Source organism: Silurus aristotelis (assembly GCF_946808225.1).
Source record: "Silurus aristotelis genome assembly, chromosome: 10".
Classification (NCBI taxonomy): domain Eukaryota; kingdom Metazoa; phylum Chordata; class Actinopteri; order Siluriformes; family Siluridae; genus Silurus; species Silurus aristotelis.
In genome coordinates, this window is record NC_139583.1 from 19,267,286 (window position 1) to 19,282,315 (window position 15,030).

Sequence of the window (15,030 nt, forward strand, 5' to 3'; positions counted from 1 at the left end):
ATATTTTCATATTTTTTTCATATTAAGTAATTTGAAGTATGCTGTAAGAAAAAGGATCAAAATAAATTTTCAAAGAGATAAAAGAGTTACAAAGCCATTTCAAGGCATTCAAACATTCAAGGACCTGATGAGGTTCTCAACAATTCATGAACAACCATTTTTATAGTGTCAGTTGGATTGTTATAAGACAACAAATACTGCTGAACAAAACAAACAAAAAAGCTTATCTTACATTTGCCAAAAACATTGGCTCAAGGTCAAGGTTTCAGAAAGCATGTGTCTCTTTACACCCAGTGCAAAGCTAATACAGCAGTCAAACATTTTGGTGGAAGTGTAGTTTGGGGATGCTTTGCTTCATCAGGTTCTGGGCAACTTACCATCAAGTTTATTGCGCTTAACTTGAAAATCCTTGATGTCTAGTGACCAGTCCATGGTGTGCTGCTTGGGCATAACAGGGCTATGCAGCAAAACAATGATCTGAAGCAAGTCCATATTTAAATGGCTTAAAATAAATGTCTGCACGTTAGTTATTAACAAATATGTTTGATATAAATGTGCAATATAATTTGTATGCAACTGTCAAAAAAAGTTGTGTTTTCCGTTAGAACAATAACAAACCTGTAATGTGGAATGCATTGGAGCCCTTTATACTGTTACTGTAAATTTATGCTTCTATATGTTGGTTTTACTATTAAAATGTTTTCTAAATAGTATTTTGAAGAATAAAAAAGGAGCACTGAAATTTGTGACAATAAAAGACATATACTTTAAACACAGAAAGGTATAAATAAAAAAAATAAAAATAAAGACCCTGAACGTTTGAGTTATGTTTTAATGGTATGTTACATTCATGCATTACTTCTTCTATTAATGTTTGTTGTAAAATTTCAGGACATTAATTTTAATTATTTCTAAGTTAATTAAAAATTGTTTTCTTGTGAAAATGTTTCAATTTGTGCATTTCTCATATTATAAAAAATAAAAATTAAGATTTTTTTTTCACTCTACTGGATATGATTATGTGTGAACAATCTAAATGGGGAACAGGGAAAGAAAGGGTTGGAAGAAGGGCTGCATTCTTTTTGTTATCCTTTCATATGCATACAATAAGACTCCATAATGTCTGGACATTTGAGTCGAGTCAAAATGCAGGGTCAGAGTTCACTCTCTCATCTCCTAGAGTGTCATGACCAACATTCATACACAGCAGGAGAGTGAATGAGAAAAGTACTCCCCCTGAGTAACTTTTTAAATGGAGTGTGATATGCGAAGGCAGTGTGACCTTTTTCCCTGTATTGCTAAGACCAAAACATCTCATGATGTTTAAACACAGTCAGACTGCTAAACCATGGGGTGGAATATAAGATTTTTTTTCAATTTTTTTTTTCAGATGACAGAACAGATTTACCTCTCTCTCTCTCTCTCTCTCTCTCTCTCTCTCTCTCTCTCTCTCTCTCTCTCTCTCTCTCTCTCTCTCCCTATGTGTCTCTTATGCTGTGTGTCTCTTATGCTAAATTGCTGTTGGAAGGAGGAGGTGCTTGTAGGAGCCAGTGGAGGGCATTACTGGAGGTGGGCATTTGGGAGTCTGGAGAGAGAAGCAGGGTGTCAGAGATGAAGAGAGAGAAGAAGACAGCTGGGCAGCAGGAGAGCCAGAGGGAGATCAGAGAGCTCGTCTTTCAGAGGCCAGAAAACAGCAAGACTCACAATGCTGCTGACACACAATATGCTCCACATGTACATACACACTTTTTTCAGTTTGAAACCGCTTCCAAGTAATTTATAACCAAATATATATGTATACAAACAAACACAAACTTTAACAGCGAACAAAGACAAGAGTTTTTTTTTATCCCATTACCTATAGCATTCTGCCTCTGTTTTCCTTTCTCATCCAAATACATGCCTTTCACTGGAGCTCTAATACACACGGCACAAACACAATTACAACATCCTGTATTGTTCCTGTCTGATCTAAATGTGTATGTTGTTAAAGCTATTGGTTTTGGCCACTTTGACTTAAGACTGAGTATGACCAAAGCCAGGCATAAAGTACTGCTGTGTATTTCATTGAGAATGAGTGTTTGCCTGCATGCTGTCTATTTTACTCATGAGAACTATAATGGCTTCTTATTTTATATGCCTTTATTCATCTGTGTCTGTATTTAAAATGTTCATTGCATCCTTCGAATTTTATTAGAATTACAAAATGTTATCTCAAAATTATTTATGTAAAAAGCATATAAAATGTACAGCATGCCACTTGACTTCTTTCACTCTGACTTTGGCAAAACTTGTACACTTTGTGCACATTTCTATTATTATTTGGTTTATTATTAGTTTATATATATATATATATATATATATATATATATATATATATATATATATATATATATATATATATATATATACAGTGAGGAAAATAAGTATTTGAACACGCCGCTATTTTGCAAGTTCTCCCACTTAGAAATCATGGAGGGGTCTGAAATTGTCATCGTAGGTGCATGTCCACTGTGAGAGACATAATCTAAAAAAAAAATCCAGAAATCACAATATATGATTTTTAAACTTTTTATTTGTATGATACAGCTGCAAATAAGTATTTGAACACCTGTCTATCAGCTAGAATTCTGACCCTCAAAGACCTGTTAGTCTGCCTTTAAAATGTCCACCTCCACTACATTTATTATCCTAAATTAGATGCACCTGTTTGAGGTCGTTAGCTGCATAAAGACACCTGTCCACCCCATACAATCAGTAAGAATCCAACTACTAACATGGCCAAGACCAAAGAGCTGTCCAAAGACACTAGAGACAAAATTGTACACCTCCACAAGGCTGGAAAGGGCTACGGGGAAATTGCCAAGCAGCTTGGTGAAAAAAGGTCCACTGTTGGAGCAATCATTAGAAAATGGAAGAAGCTAAACATGACTGTCAATCTCCCTCGGACTGGGGCTCCATGCAAGATCTCACCTCGTGGGGTCTCAATGATCCTAAGGAAGGTGAGAAATCAGCCCAGAACTACACGGGAGGAGCTGGTCAATGACCTGAAAAGAGCTGGGACCACCGTTTCCAAGGTTACTGTTGGTAATACACTAAGACGTCATGGTTTGAAATCATGCATGGCACGGAAGGTTCCCCTGCTTAAACCAGCACATGTCCAGGCACGTCTTAAGTTTGCCAATGACCATTTGGATGATCCAGAGGAGTCATGGGAGAAAGTCATGTGGTCAGATGAGACCAAAATATAACTTTTGGGTCATAATTCCATTAAACGTGTTTGGAGGAAGAAGAGTGATGAGCACCATCCCAAGAACACCATTCCTTCTGTGAAGCATGGGGGTGGTAGCATCATGCTTTTTGGGGGTGTTTTGACATGCACCTACGAGGACAATTTCAGACCCCTCCATGATTTCTAAGTGGGAGAACTTGCAAAATAGCAGGGTGTTCAAATACTTATTTTCCTCACTGTATATATATATATATACAGTGAGGAAAATAAGTATTTGAACACCCTGCTATTTTGCAAGTTCTCCCACTTAGAAATCATGGAGGGGTCTGAAATTGTCCTCGTAGGTGCATGTCCACTGTGAGAGACATAATCTAAAAAAAAAAATCCAGAAATCACAATATATGATTTTTTTAATATTTATTTGTATGATACAGCTGCAAATAAGTATTTGAACACCTGAGAAAGTCAATGTTAATATTTGGTACAGTAGCCTTTGTTTATATATATATATATATATATATATATATATATATATATATATATATATATATATATATATATATATATATATATATATATATATATTCTTATCCTTTGAATTATCTGTATTTTATTAATTTTTTCCCCAATGTCACAGATAAGAGCACTGTATGTTATACTGTGTATGAGTGCGTCTCAGTTTGTGACAACAGTTTAGACCAATTTATTGGTGTGATGGTCATGTAGTGTAGCATATTTCTATTAAAATAGGGTCTTTGTAGGTAAATAGGTATTACTAATAATTTCTCCTTTAATAGGTAAAATTTAGACTATAAACTGACGGAGCTATGAGTTACAATCCTTGCTGCTGTAATTTGTACACTATAAAGAAATCCTGTACACTATCTGTAGTTGCAAAATAGCATTACATTAAAAGTTCACGAGTGCCTTGGTTTATTGTTTATGAATAGTACAAAACATTCATGCATGCGCATATTATATTTTATACATTGGCCTCAACTTATAAAATCACTTTAACTTGGATGACAAACAAAGTTCTTCTGGCTTATTTTGTTGCCATGCAAGAATACACCTTAGTAACTGTCGCCAGCAGGCAATGAAATGGAACAAGATGACATCAACATGCCTGTAAAGCCTCGTTCATAAAGATGGAGGTTTTTTACTTGCTTACAATGGAGTCTGAGCTCAAAGACAAGCTGAAGGCACAAATGAATAATGTCTCCAAAAAATCTACAATATAATTATTAATTATGTACCACTTGTAAAATACTGTGTAAAAACTGGCCATTATGCCTCAGATTTCAAAGGCATGACAGTACAATCCCAGTTATATAAAAAGAAAAAAGACTCCAATTGCTTTCCATATCTTTTGCACTGTCGTTTAATAAATAACACCAGGCTTAAGAACCTTGGGAATGAATGAAAATGAAAATAAGAAACAGAGAAAGGAAACGACAGAGGGGCGGATACAAAAAGATAAGGAATGGCATTTGTTAATCCCTGCACATCTGGCTTTTATTTGGATGTAGGGGCTGCTAAAATAATGTTTTTCACCCTACAAGCCTTTCTGTGCTATAAACTACACACCAGCTACTATGCCTTCTTGACCGGGCCTTACTTCCCTCTCCCTCTGTCTCATTATCATACTCAGTTTTTTCTCGTTTTTCTCCTCGTAAAATTTTGTGTTATGCAATCGGAAAAAAAAAAATATTCATACCTCCACATGATCTCTACCATTTTTATCTTCATGGAGTCTGCCTACAACTCACTTCCTTTCGAAAGTCTTTTCATCGCTCAGTCTATGTGTTTTTGGCTGCTTTATTCTTGTTATCCAGTGTGTAAAAAATTTGACTTATATTTTTTTAAGTCAAGTCAGACTTAAATTGTTGTTTTTCTATGCATAAAATCAGATGCATGTATGTAGTGAACTCTACATTAACCCCTAAAGACTAGTACATAGTATTACTGCAGTACACAGACGCAACCTGACTTAATTTGCAATTTACATTCATTCATTCATTCATTCATTCATACATGATTTAGCTGGCACTTTTTCACTTTTTTCGCTCTATTTCCCAAGACAGTATCTCACAGAAGCATTCTCTTAAATATTCCATGAAGCAACCAGTGTACTTTAGGAGATTAAAATCAACTTTAAATTGCATTATCAATCAATCTCCAGCACTTTTACCCTGATTAACTACCTAACAACATTTTATTAAGCTGCCCGATCATTTCTGACCACATTTATATATATATATATATATATATATATATATATATATATATATATATATATATATATATATATATATATATATATATATATATATACATACTCTACAATTTTCATAGTCATGAAAATAAAGAAAACTCTTTGAATGAGAAGGTGTGTCCAAACTTTTGGTCTGTACTGTATATATATATATATATGTGTGTGTGTGTGTGTGTGTGTGTGTGTGTGTGTGTGTGTGTGTGTGTGTGTATTTATATATATTTGTATAATATTAAAATACTTTTTTAATAGTTCTGTAATAGCAAATTTGGGAAACGGATATTTAGAGAAACACCTTGACACTAGTCTGGTAAACAAGCGGATTAGAAAAGCATGACAAAGAAAAACTAGTATCCAAACAATTGAACAAAGCAGTATCCTGAGGCTTGTATGTCAGGCTAGCATGGGGCCAACATGAAAATGTTTTGGGGGAAAGAGGGGTTAAAGAGTGGAGGGTCAGTGCCTCTTTACTAGAAATGCCAATTAGCTAAATTAAAGCTGACAAGTTCAAGCGGAAGGTAGGAGTGTACTGGCTAATGAGAGAAGCCAAGCACTAATGATAAGCGCAGTGGCGTGGGCTTGTTCCCAATTAATCGCTTGTTTGCCCAGAGATAGCTTCACTTTTAACCATGTTTTAGCATAGCAGCCTTCCATGACTCTGTGCTCGAGCTTCCTAGCTGATGTACTACAAACAAGCGATGTTTCAGTAGAATAGAATCTACAATGTCACACTTTGTGAAGTGAGCCTGATTTGTAATGTTTCTTGGCTGCTTTTAGTCTTTGGATCTTGTGCTTAATTTTGAATATATTGTAGATCTATTTCAGCATTGCATTTCATTTCATATGCATTATCATAGACCAGACAATCTTCCTTAATGGTTTCTGATTGATCTGCTAGACAAAAGGATACATTTTTGACCATTGACTTTTTGGTCGGCTATCTGGCTATGTCAGGGTAAACCAAACCCATTAGCAAATCAAACAGAAGACTTTAAAAGATTTTCTGCAACTTGTGCATCTGCATGTGACAACAATAACAGCTTCACCAGAATAGCATAAACTGCACATAGAACAATGTATGGACAAAAATACATGAAGACCAGACTGGTCAAGGCCACAACATACATGGCTATATCTTCATCATCCTGCCATATCTAGCAGAAATGGGGAAACTTTGCGGTGCGGCAGTCCAGGATACAAGCAGACTTGCAAAGCAGTCATCACAGTCATGAGTGTGCTACATATATTAAAATCTGTAATAAATGTGGTCTAGTCATTAATAGCAAAAGTAGGATGTGTGCACATGTGTGCTGGGGTGAAAGTCACACTGACTTACATAAAGGAAAAACATTGAGCAAGTGCATTTATGGCAACCGGTCCCTTTATTTATTTATTTTTTTTTACTTAAGTCTTTAATCTTGAGTCAGCTAAATAGTGTGGTTCATTTGACCATGATTAGTCCCTGTCTTACCAGTGTGGACAAGATGTTTGTAGAGGATACCGATGATGATAAGCATGAGGATAGCAGTGATGATAAGTCAGATCTTCATAACAACGCCCTTATTGGCAACATGGAATGTAAGCAAGCTTTACCTTTCACAAATTCCATCAAATAGTATTTCAAAGATTTGCCTGGGTTTCAGAAAAGAGAGCCATGGACAAGCAGAACAGACATAGTCTTTCACATATGCTGCATGCAATTTTGAATGCTTAGACCATCATCTTTCTGTCATGATCCATGGGATTATTAGTGTGGAAGGAGAAGGAGGTGATTTCCCCATGCGGGGGTCTAAGATATCAAAGCTGGACGGGTGTGGGGAGGGAGGGAAAAGGAGGGAGGAAGCGGGTGTTGACTGCATTTGTTCCAGCTCCACCCCAGGATTCCAACAAAAAGGCTCACCGAGCAGCTTGATTCGTTATGGCCTTGGTCTCTTCACTCTGATTGGTTCCACTGAGTGGGCAGATGTTCCGGCTGCAGCAGGGGTTCAGAGCAAATCTAGTTCCACTCTCTCACACTGCTTGAGAGTCTTTTACTTGAGTATAGAAAAGAAGGGGTTGCTTGGTATCACAGAGTAGTTCCTTTAAATTCATATACCAGGATAGCTCTGTCACATATTAAAGCATTAGAGTGACATGAGCTGTCTGATTATTCTATAGTTTTAATATGTTGAGCTTCAAAGCTTGTAATTTAGAGAAACAAAAAGGTGATTTTTAAATAAATTTAATATCAAAATGTTCTTAATACATAACGTGTATGTCTGTACTTAACTTATTACATGTCTAGCACAGACATGCATGAGACGTCTTAACTGTATAATTCAACCTGCACAGTCAGACATAAAAATAAAACTAAAGAATAGATTTATGAAAAGAGCAAAAGAGGGGAAAAAAGTGAGAACAAGTAAAAAACTCAGGTAGCAATGTTCAACCAAAACTGCAACGTAAAAAGTAAAAAAAAAAAATATTGGTGAATTTTCTTGTGATTTACTCCTCCTTGCTAAGTGGCCCTTACTTGATTGCTAACATTTGGCTTTCAGTGTCACTACTCGACTAATACAGCCTGTGTACTGATGCATTTTGATGATTCAAGACTGCTGAGAAAGAAAGGGAGATAGACTTGCCTGACGTAACCAGAATTTGGAAAGCATTGCATGACTGTAGTTAGTCTGATTAAAGACCATGGTCTAATTAAGAACATTGGGTTCAATAGATACCTTATCTCTACTAATCATTGCATGTCACTATTTTAATCTGTTCCCATGCTTTCAGAGCTCATGACCTTTTTTCTTTTACTTTTTTTTGTGTCATGAACTTTTCCAACTCACCAACTGTTATTTATTGATTATACATGGCATGAAATACGCTCACCCTGACTCATTTGGAATGCTGACAGGGACTTTTAAATGAGCAGCCAATAAGCATTATGGGCTGAATTGTCAGTATTGCATTGTTTTCTTACGCAGAAACAGATGGAAACCTTACCCATAATAGAAAGGCATATAATAATCAGAGGCAAGGGGCCCAGCTACACTCTCCCTGAAGACACTCATAAGCAGGGAGAAAAAAAAATGCAATTCCTCTGGAGGTCACACACACAATGCCTGGGTCTTGTGGGCTCCTTTGATTCATATTGTGGTTTATAATCTGTGTAAAGACTGTTTTACCTGGAACTTCAATGTCATAATTAGCTTGTAACAATTTTAATCCGACATTTTCTGTCAGTACTCAACAATTGTGCTTAATAATGTATATGAAAATGGTTTATTTCACTCCAATGGTTAAATATTTGTTTTTAATATGTTTTTTGTTTGGTGATTGGGCATGCAAATCTTAGAGGACTAGTCTTTACTTAAAATCCTTTTATTTCCCCCCAAATTCTTTCCACATGTTGTGATATATTATCATGAGAGAACGGCGACATTAAGGAGAAGCAGGCCCAGGTTAGAGTCGGGCTTTATGCCTTTGATGAGGCTTATGATTACTGTCAGTTTGTCAGAACTCAAACCAGGGGGCAGGGGTCAACGATTTGGGATAAAAGACGGGAGCTGTCTGAAGCCCTCAAATTCAGAGACCCAACATGGAAAACAACACATACACTCACATACACACACGCACACTGTATGTATAAAGTAAGAATGTAATGGCATTACTATGCTAGAAAATAAAGAAGAAAAAAGGAAAACAAAAGAAATAAAGAGTGATAGAGTGGACTGGATAAAAAGACGATCTGGTTGTGTTTATGGAGCTGAGCCTGGCACATATGTAGCTCGGCAGGTTTGAAAGATAACAGGCCACAAAATAGCCCATTCACCTCATGGCCAGCTCCCCACATAGGTTCACTGCCAACTGAAGTCCTAGCCAGTAATCCACATCTGGCACTTATTTTATTGGTGTTCAATTTTGTGTTGGTATGCACAGAGGGCAACAAACAAGTGCCGGTTCCATACTGTTCCCATATTTTGGTCTGCAAAATCTACCCTTCCTCCTTCCCCCAGGATACAAATGCATTTTCAGCTGGTTTTGTGTAGGTACAGATCTTATATTTAAGTTAAATTCCATTGCAGCCCCTGCTGGGTCGAATAAAAGGATTATTTAGAAGAAAAGGGCAAGGGGAGACTATTAGCCCTAGAGTCTGAAGAGGATATTAAAATATATTTTGCTGAGCGAGAGAGAGAAACCCATAGTCTGTACACAGTACATGTCACGGGAAGGAATCGTTTACACCCATAGGAATATTTGTCAACCTTTCCTTCCAATGAATCGACTCAGATGTGTGAAGGTATAAATAAAGACAAAGGAATATTTATAGTGCTGAGGAACAGACAACCAAATGAAAACCAACTGCCATTCCGTCACTATCAATTCATCTCAGCTCAGGATGGTGCAGTGCAGACATGCAAAGAAAAAATATTGCCTTCCTCCTTACTTCGACCCACATTCTATTCTGTCTCCATCCCCCTATTTCTTTGCCTTCTATTACAGTTTCAAGATGGAAAAACATTTTTCACACAATTTATGGCTTCCCCCATTTCTTCCCCAAAACAAATTCCTGTCATCTCTCTTAAAGCAAAAAGAGTCATTTTTAAGTAGATTTGTTTGCATACAAACAAACTCAGGCATGTACAGTACCACCATCACATCAACTGAATGTGTTTTGTCACCGTGCTAAGTCAATTAGGATCTTTATTATTTTTTATTTGTCATTTTAACCTAATAGCTTTTAATTCAGTGATTTACAACTTGACATACATTTTACAGTATTGGGTTTATTAGTATGATTAACTTTCAGTTGCCTAAACTTTAATCAAATGCTCCACAAGCTTCCTAGCCTTTTCTTATTCCTTTTTACAGAACTGGTGTAACTCAATCAGGGTTTTGAACTTTTTGTTTGGAAATTTTTTCCAGTTTTGTTGACAAAGTTATGAGGAATTCGTTTTGCTTTAGTATTTTATTCTGAATCCAGATAATCTCTCTTCCTCACGATATTTATTTTCTGATGCATCGAGTTCCTTCACAGCAAAACAGACCCACAACATGCTGCTACAATCTCCATGTGTCACAGATGGGTTTGTGTTGTTATTTAAAGACTCATTCTTTGCCTCTCATACATAGCACTAATAATTAAGGCCAAACAGTTCAAACTTTCATCTGACTAGAGAAATCTCCTGCAAAAGAATAGCAATCATAATTTCTTAATATCATCTTTGGAGGCTTGGGTCTTCTGGGCATGTTGATGTGTCGAAACACTCTTAATGGCGGATGTATTTACTGTACTTTGGCCTCCAAATACTTCACCATTGACATGGTTGTTTTAATGGTGTTTTAGAGTTACATTGTTTGTTAATCTTAATAATATACTGTCTGTGTAGCTCTAAGATTTGTAAATTTTATTGCTTGTTTGAAGATTCTAAAGGCTGGGTTACTTGAATTTACTTAGTATTAAGTAAAATTTATCTCTTTAACACCTAAAAATGGCAATAGACGATCAGAAGCCTCTTAAAGTCATTCCATCAATTCCTGAAATCTAACAGACTATTTAAAGACTCAATCAATATGGTGTGTATAAATCTTTGACCATCTGGAAAATATCAACCATTTATTATTAACAGCATTCATGATACCACAATACCACACTACTTTACATGAGTATCTGGTGCTTTCTCTTTTATGTACAACTAATTTTTTGTCTCATATGATGGGAACACCTGAATCCAATTGTTGTTGTTGTTGGCAAAGTTTGCTTTGCAGAGTTCAGGTGATGTACTTTCAGTAATTTCATGTACTGTCTTTCAGAAAAGACAGTAACTGAGCTCCTGGATACTAAGCCTAATTGAAAAGACATTCGCGTTTCAAAAATTAAGGTTGGTTCGCTTTTGTTCTACACTTTGTGTTCAATATTTTATACAATCTATAACATTTTATTTAGTTCATTTTATTTTTATAAAGGACAGAGATGGGACATAACGAAGTACAAATATTTTGTTACTGTACTTGAGTAGATTTTTATGGTATCAGTACTTTTTTTTTTCAGACAAATTTTTTTTTCCCAAATATAATACTTTCTACTTCTTACATTTTCAAAACAGTCTCACTATTTTTTTTTTTTTTGTTTTAATCTATTTGATGACATGATCAATATTTTTTCCTAGCATTGTGCACCATTTTCAGCCTATCAACCTATTTCTTATCATAGAAATACTGATGTAAAGATGACTGATAAAAACATCACCTGATCATCATCATCTTTTCTCTGCTTGTGTTCTATATGGTGGTTGTTCGGCCTGGATACATTCATTAGGTAACACATTTTGAAATTGTTTTGTATTAATATATTAATATGATGTAAGGTCCAGTTACCAGTGTGAGACTAAAACAGGTATTGGCTACTTTTTACTTAAGTACATGTCAGAGCCCAAACTTTACTTTAACTTGAGTGAAAAAGTGTAGTCAATACGTTACCAGAGTCTTTTAAAACATGAGTATCTGTACTTATAATTGATTGAAGCATGTGTGCACTTTTGCCATCTCTGATAAAGGATGAAAATCAGTAGTCTCCATAATACCCAACAAGAAAGGACAGACTATATGGGGGTATTAATCTACATTTCTATTTCATTATCAAGCAGAATTCTCAATTTTAAGGTGACAGTTATTAATTATCTTTATTGAGATTTACTGACCACAAGGCTGAGATCAGATGCTCAGGTCAGTGCACTTTATTATGCCAGATGCCTCTACTGGGTGCTATAGTGCACTGTTGTACACCCAGGACAGAGAGGGAATTACACACAGCTGGGTCCAACATGGTGTTGCTCCAAATGCAGAATCATCATAGCCCAAATAGGCAGTGGTGTGACCGAGGCCAGTTAAGCTATAGATTATGAGAGGAGCATTAGGAGCAGATAATTATTTGCATGTGTTGCAACTGCTTTGAGATAATGAGGAGCTTAAATTACATATACATGCATGGCATTTGGCAGACAACCTTATCCAGACTGACAAAAGTGCTTTGAAGTCTCTATTAGTAAATGCATAATAATACTGGTTCATTAGGTCACAGACTAAGAATATTATCAGCCTAAAACTCTGTTGCAAGTGACTGTAGTAAGAAAAGCATTTGTTTTGTTTCTCTGTTATGAGAAGTGCAGAAGTTATGAGAAGATACATGTTGTTTAAAGACAGCTAGTGACTTAACTGTTAAGATATCAAGGGAAAAAAAAGTCATCCTCTAGAAATATGAGAAGTCTTAAAGCATGCTTTCCTTGTACCCTGAGAGATGGTGGAACCAACAGAATAGTGGTAGTGGATAGAAGGGAGTATGGTACATGACGTAAGTGCTGTAATGTAACTGGTGCTGGTCTATTTGTTGCTTTGTAGGCAAGCACCAGTGAAGGAAGCATTGCAATGGAATAATGTGGAAAAACAGGAAGGTTTCACTTTTTGTTGCAGTAGAAATGTATTCCGTTGTCAGTATTTTATAGAAATTAAAATGAATACATAATGGTACATTTTGTAAAGTACAATAATCTGTTATTAATATTTATTTAAAGTAGGAAAGCTTTAAAATGGAAAGATATTTAATCTTCCTCATGCTTCAGTCATGCTCTGGTCTGCTTCCTGAAGGTTAAGTGTTAGTGTTGTGGTTCACTTCTGGTTATTTATGGGTGCTCTGAGCCGAGCCATTTGATGTGAGATGAAGATGAGTGGGGATACGTTGAAGGTTTTTATAGCTGTGGATGATCGGCAAGGTCTGTTTTCACTGTCACGCAGTTTGAGCTCAAATGCCAGTGAGGGATATCAATTGTGTCCTTGGTCAAATGCAAACATTATCCTCCACACCCCTGCATATTATGTACTCTTTTCACATGAGCCCCTAGGGCTGCCATTGCCATAGTCATAAGAGGATACTTTCTAAAGTAATTCTAAACTAAAAAGTGAGTTTCAAAATATGTTTTAAGGAAAATGTTTTTTTTTTTTCTTCTTTTTTTTGCCCAGACACATGATGCACTTCCTTTATCCTTTCAAATTGCATTGTCACAGCTGAGAAAAAAAATCCTAATTTTAATGTTTTATATTGCTTTGCAAGGCATTCTGTATCGAAGTTAAACATGACTTATGACTTGAGGCATCATACCCTACTTGTGTGTAACAGCTTCCCATTTCACCTACTCATGTTTGGCTTGTTGGCCTGGCCTTCTTAAATAATCAATGTCTTCAGATTGTACCTGACAGTTCTATCAATCTCCAGCCTTAATAATCACCTTATTTGCTCCAAGTTTTGTGATGGTTGCTCAGTTTCATATTTTTGACAGTTAAACTATTGACTTAAAAAACTCCCTCTTTTATACCTTAACACTGCTTTCATTTCCAGCTGAGTGATTTTGCTTTGCTTTGTGGGGTTAGATCTACTGTGGTAATAACTAATACATAGAGACATTTAACAAAAAAAAAAAATATATATATATAGGATTAAAATAAAATAAATTTGGATAAATAAATACATTTTGACAAAAAACGACTAATAATTTGATTCATGAGTTTAAAAACATATTTCAAAGCCATTATAGTTATTTATCCGACTAAACTAGAATATAAAAAAAAGTGCCTTGATTGTCAAAATAATTAAAGGATTAATGGAGTAACCATCATGTTTTTTGAATGAAAACTGTGTTTCTGTAAAGAATGTTCAAGGCAGTTGAAGGCAGTACTGTGGGGACTTTTGTGTAGCAAGGCAAGTATGAAACAAGAGACGATCCAGACAGATTCATCTCTCTTCTCTCCGGATGGTTGTCTCACGTGCCTTCCCCAGGGAATAGCAATTTATGGCTACAGAACAAGCGCAGAAAATGGGGGCCAAACTACATCAGGGGACTGGACTGATGGTTCGTTTGCCTATAGATAGAGTTGTTTTTTCTGGTATGTTGGAAAGAAGAGAAACGAAAAGATTGATGAAAGAAACAATGAAGCAATGAATTATAAAAAAGAATTAGTAAGAAACAAATTATTAGGAAGATATCAGAATCTGACTCTAAAATATTTTCCAGCAGGGGTGCAGCTAAAAACCTTCTACAATCTATGTGTCAAACACACTGCTAGCTCTCCTGCACTATATAACTAAATGGTTAAAATGTCTGTGGACACCTGACTATGCAGTACCATTAGGAATTCTGCTTTACTGAAACCAAGCATGTTCCATCATGACAATGACCCTATGCACGAAGTAAGCAGACATGATTTGCCAATGTTGGAGTGGAAGAACTTAAACAGCCCGACCTACTACAGCTCTTATGGCTGAATGAGCATGAATCCTTACAGTCACACTCCTAAATCTAGTGAATTATATTCCCAGAAGAGTGAAGGATTAAATCTGCAATGAGATATTCAACAAGGGTACTGTACAACATGGGTAATGGTTGTGATTCGTCAAATGTTCATATACTTTGGCTATATAGTAGTGTAACTTTTGTATATACTCTTTCACACACACACACACACACACACACACACACACACACACACACAC